This window comes from Rhinolophus hipposideros (genome assembly GCF_964194185.1).
Source record: "Rhinolophus hipposideros genome assembly, chromosome: 15".
NCBI lineage: Eukaryota > Metazoa > Chordata > Mammalia > Chiroptera > Rhinolophidae > Rhinolophus > Rhinolophus hipposideros.
The window spans coordinates 7,347,304-7,355,498 of NC_138061.1; the positions used below are offsets into that span (position 1 = coordinate 7,347,304).

Here is an 8,195-nt window from a genome sequence, read left to right on the forward strand (position 1 = left end):
AACTTGGATGGGGTTAAAATGACATCTTTAGTTCACTAACCTCTAGCTGAAATATAACATTTCCTTATGTAGGCACCAAGTCACAGCACTGTTAGAAGTTATTTGTGACTCTGTCACCAAGAGAAATGAGATGTTTTAATATCACATAACAGTTAGTGCAAATATCTGGAAATATTGTTATTGCTCATTACTACTGCTGCCAGATCTTATTTAAGAAGCACATATTACTTTATTACAATTAAAAGTACTTTTATAGCTCTTATGATTTATTTCCTTGGTAATCCTATATATTTATACATTTTAAAACATTCTGAGAAAAGGTCTATAAACTTGACTACACTGCTGTATTCCTTTCACCAATGGCACAAAAAAGGTTAAGATCTCCTGACTGCAGAATAGTCTGGTAAATCTTTTGCTAAACTCATTAAGTTTAGCCATTATGTTAGTCATAACCCTTCTCCTTTATGTTCTAGCATAATGAAATATGGTTCCAAACATTCTTAAAGTGCTTCAAATCTAGAAGCTTCTACAATGTATGAAAGGCAAAAGAAGGCACATGAGAGAAGTTGTGCTAACCTGTGAAGAAAGACCCACCTAGACTTTTCCAAAGGAAATGTTTTGATGTAACACAAGAATGCTTCACCCTGAATGCCTAATTTGTTGGCTCCCACCAAATGTGCCCCCTGGCTCTTTCCTGCGTGTGCATGTGTGTGGCTTTGATTCCATTCCAGCACCACAGAGCTCAACAGGGTTCACCCTAGCCTTACCCTTTTTTATTGCTAATGTCTTTCTGACAGTGAGAAACCTGGCTCTCAATATCTAGGATGAATGGACTTATTCACCCCTAATACACAGATAAAATAGTTTCAGAACTGCTAACACATACTCCTATGAGAAACAAGTTTATCAGAGTACAGTGATTGTGGACAGTTCCTTCCGTCTTTAGCCTTACAGCACCTAGTGTTGGGGAGGAAAAAGAATTTTCCTCTTATCTTTTAAATTCTTCTGGCTGGTCTAATAATCAAATGGACATGAAAGAGATTATCAGGAGAAAAACAAATTAAAATTTAATAACATGTATACACAGGAGAGACCCAGGAACACTCGCCTCATCTGAAACTCCAAAAGGAAGATGTTGAGGGTGGGCAGTCAGTTGTGGGACAGTCAGGTACAGAAAAAGCACAGTAAACAAGGGTCAGGTAATGCAGATTTAAGTCCACCTACAGTGAAGGCAGGCCTGGTAAACTGAGGCCTGCCTTCACTTTGTAAAATGTCCTTTACAAAGTGTAACTTCTACCTGGTCTTTAGAGCTTCTCCCATGTCTGCTGTTTCTTAAAATTAACCAGCTTAAAATAATCCTTATGCCAAAGAGATATATCTTGGGGTGGCAAACATTGCTCCCCTTCACCAGTCAAAACATTGTTCCCACTCCTTTCAATGTGGTTGATTCATTTGTAATGATTCTGAGACCCATCCCAATGTGTGGATTTCCCCATAGCAACAAGCAACTCTGACACCAGCTGAGAGTCCGACAACTCAGCTAATTCCGACACTATATACCAGGAGACAGCTGTCAGATCCCACAGGTGATGGGCTCAGTCCCACAAGACCGCCCCCCCTCCAGACGCCAATCACAAGTCTAGGCTGTCACCTGCATTTCTGACTGACTGGAATGTTTAAACTGGACAAAATGTTTGGACTGGGCCTAAAGTAGCACTGGATCCCACACACCTGTTTACAAGGCTAACAGAGAAGCAGACATTATGACTATGCACTTAACTGAAAATTAAAGACATTCTTTAGGATTAGCATCACTATTGGCTTATTTGCACCTATAAAAATTCCTTCCCTAGCTTATTAACACCCATAGAAATGCCTCTCTTCTGTTCATGTAATTGTTTCCCTTCCCTTTCTCTAAAAAAGTTCCTTGTCTTCTCCTCCTAATCCAGACTAAGGGCTTCAGTCTGAATCAGCACTTCTTGAATAGCTATTCTTTGGTTCTCAAATGCTTGTTGCCTCTCACTTGGGCCTTTTATTGTTAGGTTAACAAAATGAAAAACCTAACGCTGCAATGAATAACTTTTGCCCTATATTATTTCACATCTGTGACTGTCGAGCGCAAACTGGAAGCAGGAATTCTGTATCAAATGGCAAAATGAATGAAAAATTATCATAAAACTTCCCAACTTGTCCTTTGCAGCAGTTAAATGCCATTACCAAATGTTTAAGGGTGCCTGTTTCCAGACAAGCAGAAAATTCCAATGTTCTACCATGTTTCCCCGAAAATAAGACCTAACTGGACAATCAACTCTAATGCATCTTTTGGAGCAAAAATTAATATAAGACCTGGTCTTATTTTAATATAAGACGGGATATAATGTAATATATAATATAATATATAATACTGGGTTATAATGTAATATAATACAATACCAGGTCTTATATTAATTTTTGCTCCAAAAGACACATTAGAGCTGATGTGGTCCGGCTAGGTCTTATTTTTGGGGAAACATGGAAATTAAATTACAGCAGCTATAGAGTGAAAGAGACAGAATTGTTAGTCTGTTAATGGTTGGCTGTTGGCCAGCTAACAAGACTGTTCACATTCCTTCTATTGCTGATTGGAACTTCAGATTAATTTCCAGGTGGTTATTTCCTTGAAACAACCTATTTCCACAGGTTATTTTAGCCAGGTACCACCGAACTCCAGGAGCCTCTGCTTGTTTACATGTGAGCTTTCTGGGCTGCAGCCCCAGCCAATGCTCAGGAGCAGACACTTTTTTATATGGACTCTGTGCCTACTCCAGAGCTAGCCCGGTCTCCCATCCCTTTGCCTATAGCTCACGTAAATCCTTTCAGACTACTTCTTTCCTCCTCCTATTGATGTATAAAAACACTTGCAAACTTCAGGAAGACAGACATGTTGAGTTTCCTACCTCATCATGCTGCTAGTCATTTAGACTTCATGCTCCAAGACCTGTCTTCTTTTTGACTCAAGGAAATCTTACTTTCAAAAAAAGACTTCAGGGCCGGCCCGGAGGCTCAAGCAGTTGGAGCTCCATGCTCCTAACTCCGAAGGCTGCCGGTTCGATTTCCACCTGGGCCAGTGGGCTCTGAACCACAAGGGTGAGGTTCAACTCCTCGAATCCCACAAGGGATGGTGGGCTGCACCCCCTGCAACTAAGATTGAACACGGCACCTTGAGCTGAGCTGCCTCCCAAATGGCTCAGTTGGTTGGAGCGCAGGCTCTCAACCACAAGGTTGCCAGTTCGATTCCTCGACTCCCACAAGGGATGGTGGGCTGCGCCCCCTGCAACTAGCAACAGCAACTGGACCTGGAGCTGAGCTGCGCCCTCCACAGCTAAGACTGAAAGGACAAGTTAACTTGGAAAAAGTCCTGGAAGTACACACTGTACCCCAATAAAGACCTGTTCCCCTACCCCAATTAAAAAAAAAAAAGGCTTTAGCCGTGGAAGTTAAATTTTTTGCTGTTTAACATTCCCTATAGCCTTGCCAAAACAGCTTGCTGGCCATTTTCTGGATTTCTGCATCCATCTGATAGGTGAAAAATTGTATCACTAAGTATTTGCAGCTCTCCCAAGAACCATTTTTCTTATGTTTAAGAACCACTGTATTTCTTTTTCTGTTTATTGTTAATTCACATCCTTTGCCCATTTTCCTATTCAATTTCTCTTTTTTCCTTATGGGAGCTCCATAGAATCAGGAAATTAGCTCTTTAATGACAGGAGTTTGTCATTTGTTCTTTGACAAACAAGACAAACTTGTTTGTCAAACTTTTTATAAAACAGTTTTGTTTTATAATACAGAGGTTTTTGATTTATATGCTGTTTGGACGTGTCTTACGTCGACAGCTGTCAAAATTAATCCTTGGTGATGACATCCAGCTTTTAATTAGAATGACCTTCCTGACTCTAAGATAATAAAGGGATTTGTTTTCAGTATTTTATACATTTGAGTTTTACACAATGTGCTTTTTTTATATTGGCTAAAGATAATAAATGCATGAACAAATTTAATCTTTTTCTCAGTCCTTTTTGACTTACAAGTTCACAAACATCATATAATGTCTACACTAGATAACTAAGAGTGCTCCCCCTTGGTAAGCACATTTTGATGGTATTTTTAATGTTCCCTTGCACTGATTCAACTTTACGGATCAAGGAAAGGTAAAATAATATTTTAGAACACAATTAAATGTGTACAATATTTAAAAGAAGGGTCTTTTAACTCAAATAACCAGGATAGCTCTTTCTCCAATCTTGCTGGAAATTAAAGAAATGTTTTAAAAGTAAATCAACACAGTGAGATATAATCACACATGTATCAGCAGAATGGCTAAAACAGAAAAACTATTGACAATGGGAACTGCTGGCAAGCATGAGGAGAAACTGGATCTCTCATACAGTGCTGGTAAAGGATTATAAAGAGACAGTTTAGCAGTTTCTTATAAACATGCAATTACCATATGACCCAAGAATTTTACTCTTTTAGAGATATTAATCCTAGAGATATAAAAACAAGTTCAAACAAAATCCAACGATGGCAATGCTCACAATAACTTTGTTCATAATGGTAAAACTGGAAACCTAGATGTCTTTGAATGGGTGAATGGTTAAGCACTTATGGTATTTCCCTATCATGGTGTGGGGACCCACTTGGAACGACTGGGTGGGCATAACAATTATTTTAAGCTGAAGACAACTGAGATTCAACAGATAAAGAAAAGTCTTCTTGGGGCTTCCCCTATCTGACTTCTGGGCAATGAGGCTATCATAGGTCCCTTCTTGGAGGAGTTTTATAGAAAGACCACTCACACCTTTATAGACAAACATTACCAACTGCATGGCCAACTGTAACTGACATCCTATGTTCATTCTCTTGCGTTGCCTTTCCTTCGTCAGTCACTCAGAACCGTCTGTAATGTACTCCAAAGGCTCACACTCGTACTCTCCTTTCTTTCCCTTGGATGTCCCATACCCATTTGTGGTTTTAGCACCTCCTTCATCTCTAATATATACATATAATATGCATATTAAAACTTCCAGTTGTTAAGTTTTACTGATGCTCTTTAAAGTTTAAAATCTGAAACAGAATTTATCATTTTTCTCTGCTCCCCCTAAACTACTTTTCTTCCAAGTGTCCCGATCTCTGCCCATCACTAAGCCACTCCATTTAGAAAATGTTCAGTCCGTTTAACGCCTCCATTTTAAGATAATCACTGAATCTTCTCAAGTCTTCCTTCACTAATGAGTCTTCCTTCCGAAGCGTCAGTGGCATTACCCTAGTTGAGTGCCTTGTTACACTACAGGTGAACTTTTAAAATGGTCTAAGTGGTATCTGTGACTTCGGGTTCCTTCTGCAAGCTACTGACCATTTTATCTTGGCAAACAGCAACTCAGAATGGAAATGGCTCCTATTGGAATCGTGTGGATCAAATTCTACAGTCAACAAACTGGACATAGCAAAATTCAAACTCACCTGACCCAACTCCAGCGTCTGTTTTTATCACATATGAACAGTTTCTATTGTGTTTCCCTGAAAATAAGACCTAGCCGAACAATCAACTCTAATTCGTCTTTTGGAGAAAAAATTAATATAAGACCCAGCATTATATTGTATTATATTATGTTATATTATATTATATTATATTATACCGTCTTATATTATAGTAAAATAAAACCAGGTCTTATATTAATTTTTGTTCCAAAAGACGCATTAGAGCTGATTGTCCGGATAGGTCTTATTTTCGGGGAAACACGGTATTTACCTACCAAGCTCTCTCTACCCAGATGCCAAATATGTCCAAATAAAGTATTGCTGACTTTGTTGAATAGCAGAAAGCTAAACAGCACGATTTACAGTATGCAGTTTGGGAGGTATAGCAACTACGTAGCAGTCCTGTACAGGATGAATGAACAGCAAATCACCTGAATAGTATTTTTCAAGAATGACCTCTTGAAAAATATCAAACTGCCTAAAATGCTTTGGAACCACTGGCTGACTAGGTCAATTCTGTGCTGGTCAAACAAAACGAATAGGTTGGTTATACTATCTCTGTAAGAATAGAGAGATCTTCCCAGGAGGCAGGTGTGAGCTGAGGGTGTGTTTTAACCTGATTTTTGTGTGACAAGAGGGCACTGAATACTGACAAGAGGGCACTCCTAGTTCCTGATCTGGGAAATGAAGTCACTAATAGCTGCTTCAGAGCATTCACAGAAAGTTTAAATAAGGTAAGTGGATGGAAAATGCTGCCCCTGGTCCACAGTAAATTCTCCCTAAATGCTGACTCTCCATTTATCTTTGGATAGGGACCAAAATGAGCCTTGCTTTGAATTTCCCTATTGCCACTTGCTATGATAACAACCTAACTAAACCATAGCTATGCTGATCTATTGGCGAGACTCAAAACTTTCCATGGCTCTCCATAACCCAAAGGATAAACTCCAAAATTTCTTAAAACGGCCCCATGCCCCTTTCCTGTAGTATTCTCCCTACTCCTTTCTCCCTCCTAAAATCGAAACCCAGCTTCCACAGAGAACCTCTCTCTCCCCTAATGGTCCTAGTCATCGTTCCCTCCTCTCAAGCCACAGGCAGACTGTGGACCCCCTAATCTGTAGCACACCTTAAATGATATGAGGTTGGCTGGATGTAGTTCTCACCTCTCCACTAAAAGATAACTTCTTAGAGGCAAGTGCTTAGGGTCTTGCTTCTATCTGCCAAAGCACCCAAAGCCTCATGCATGGCAGTAATAAGAGCTAATATTTACTGATAGCCGACTCTATACTGGGCACTATTTTAAGTGCCTCACATGTACATATGAATTTATCTGACCTTCACAACAACTGTACAGGCATAGGTACTATTATTTTCCCTATTTTACAGGTCAGGAGACTAAGACCCAAAGAGGTGAAGTAACCTGCCCAAGATTATGCTAGTAGGAAGTGACAGAGCCTGGGTTCAACGCCCAGCAATCAAGCTACCCACATTCTTCACAACTGTGCTACAGTCCACATCCCATCAGTTACACTAGCTCACTTACGTAAATAACCTTTAAAAACTATGAAGGACGATAAGCCACAAGAAAACCAACAAATCCAAACCAAATAGGTCTCTGATATCTCTAAGGAAGGGGCGGAGGCAAGAGTGCAAGAAGGCTAAGTTTAGAAGGAGACCAGAGTTACACTACCAGGTCCGTCCCTTTCTGGCTGAGTGACTGAGCAAGTCACTTAAATCTTACTTGGTTTTCGGTTCTGCATCTGAAAGATTAAACTACTTTTATGGATGGTTGTGAGGAGTCAATGATGCAAGTAGAGCACCAAGAACATGCCTGGCTCATAGTATATGGTCAATAAATGTTGGCTCTAAAACAAAAAGGGTTAAATTGTGAAACCCAGGCCATTTTCTTTGCTAAACTATTAAACAACAATTATAAAACAGTATTAAATAGAAACCAGTAAAACATATTTCTTTGGGACAATATAGTAAGGTGGCTTGATTAATTTTTACCACCTCAAGTCTGTAAAACAAGTAATTTTAATTATCGCTAATTAAATAAAGAGTCCTGCCTTTGGGCATAAAACTGCAGCAGAGTCATAAAACCGTTCACTCCTTAAAGCAAATGAACATGATATAAAATGTAAACAGCCAGCAGTGGGAAAATGCCCAAAGACGTGTACTGCAAACGGGAGTGTATCCCAATGCGTGGGGTTCTGGGAAGCACGCCACGGGGCAAAGGACTGAAGAGACTAGGAACGTTTAACGTCAAGAGAACCCAGACACAAGAACTGTTTCAGAAGCAACAGTTTGTGTAGGTCCAGAGAGCAGAATGAGGTCCGACAGGTGGACATTCCTGAGCGGGTTTCAGCTCCAGTCCGAGGAAGCGGGGACGGGGTCCCGCGTGCCGTGGTGAGCCCATCAGGGGAGACACTCAGGCCCCAGCCAAGGGATAAGGGCCAGAGGGAAATCTCTTCCTGGCCCGAAAGTCCCCCCAACCCCGAGGTTCCTTCCTAATTTTGGAGCAGGGCCGCAGGAGGGAGGGCAGGGAAACACTCTGCTAGGAAGGAGGCTGTGCCTGTATTTTAACAACCATTTTTCAGGTGGGGGGGGTGTGTGTGTGAAACATAATCATGGGGGAAAGGCAGCATCGAGAGGTGACATTTCTGCAAAATGCCTCC

General features: G+C 40.5%; 1 protein-coding gene across 2 annotated transcripts in view; it reads right to left on the minus strand.

Moving 5' to 3' along the window:
* The window catches only part of ACADSB (acyl-CoA dehydrogenase short/branched chain), a 28,310-nt gene that overhangs the window by 19,211 nt on the left and 904 nt on the right, over positions 1–8,195 (minus strand). The gene's annotated exons all lie outside the window — the stretch shown is intronic.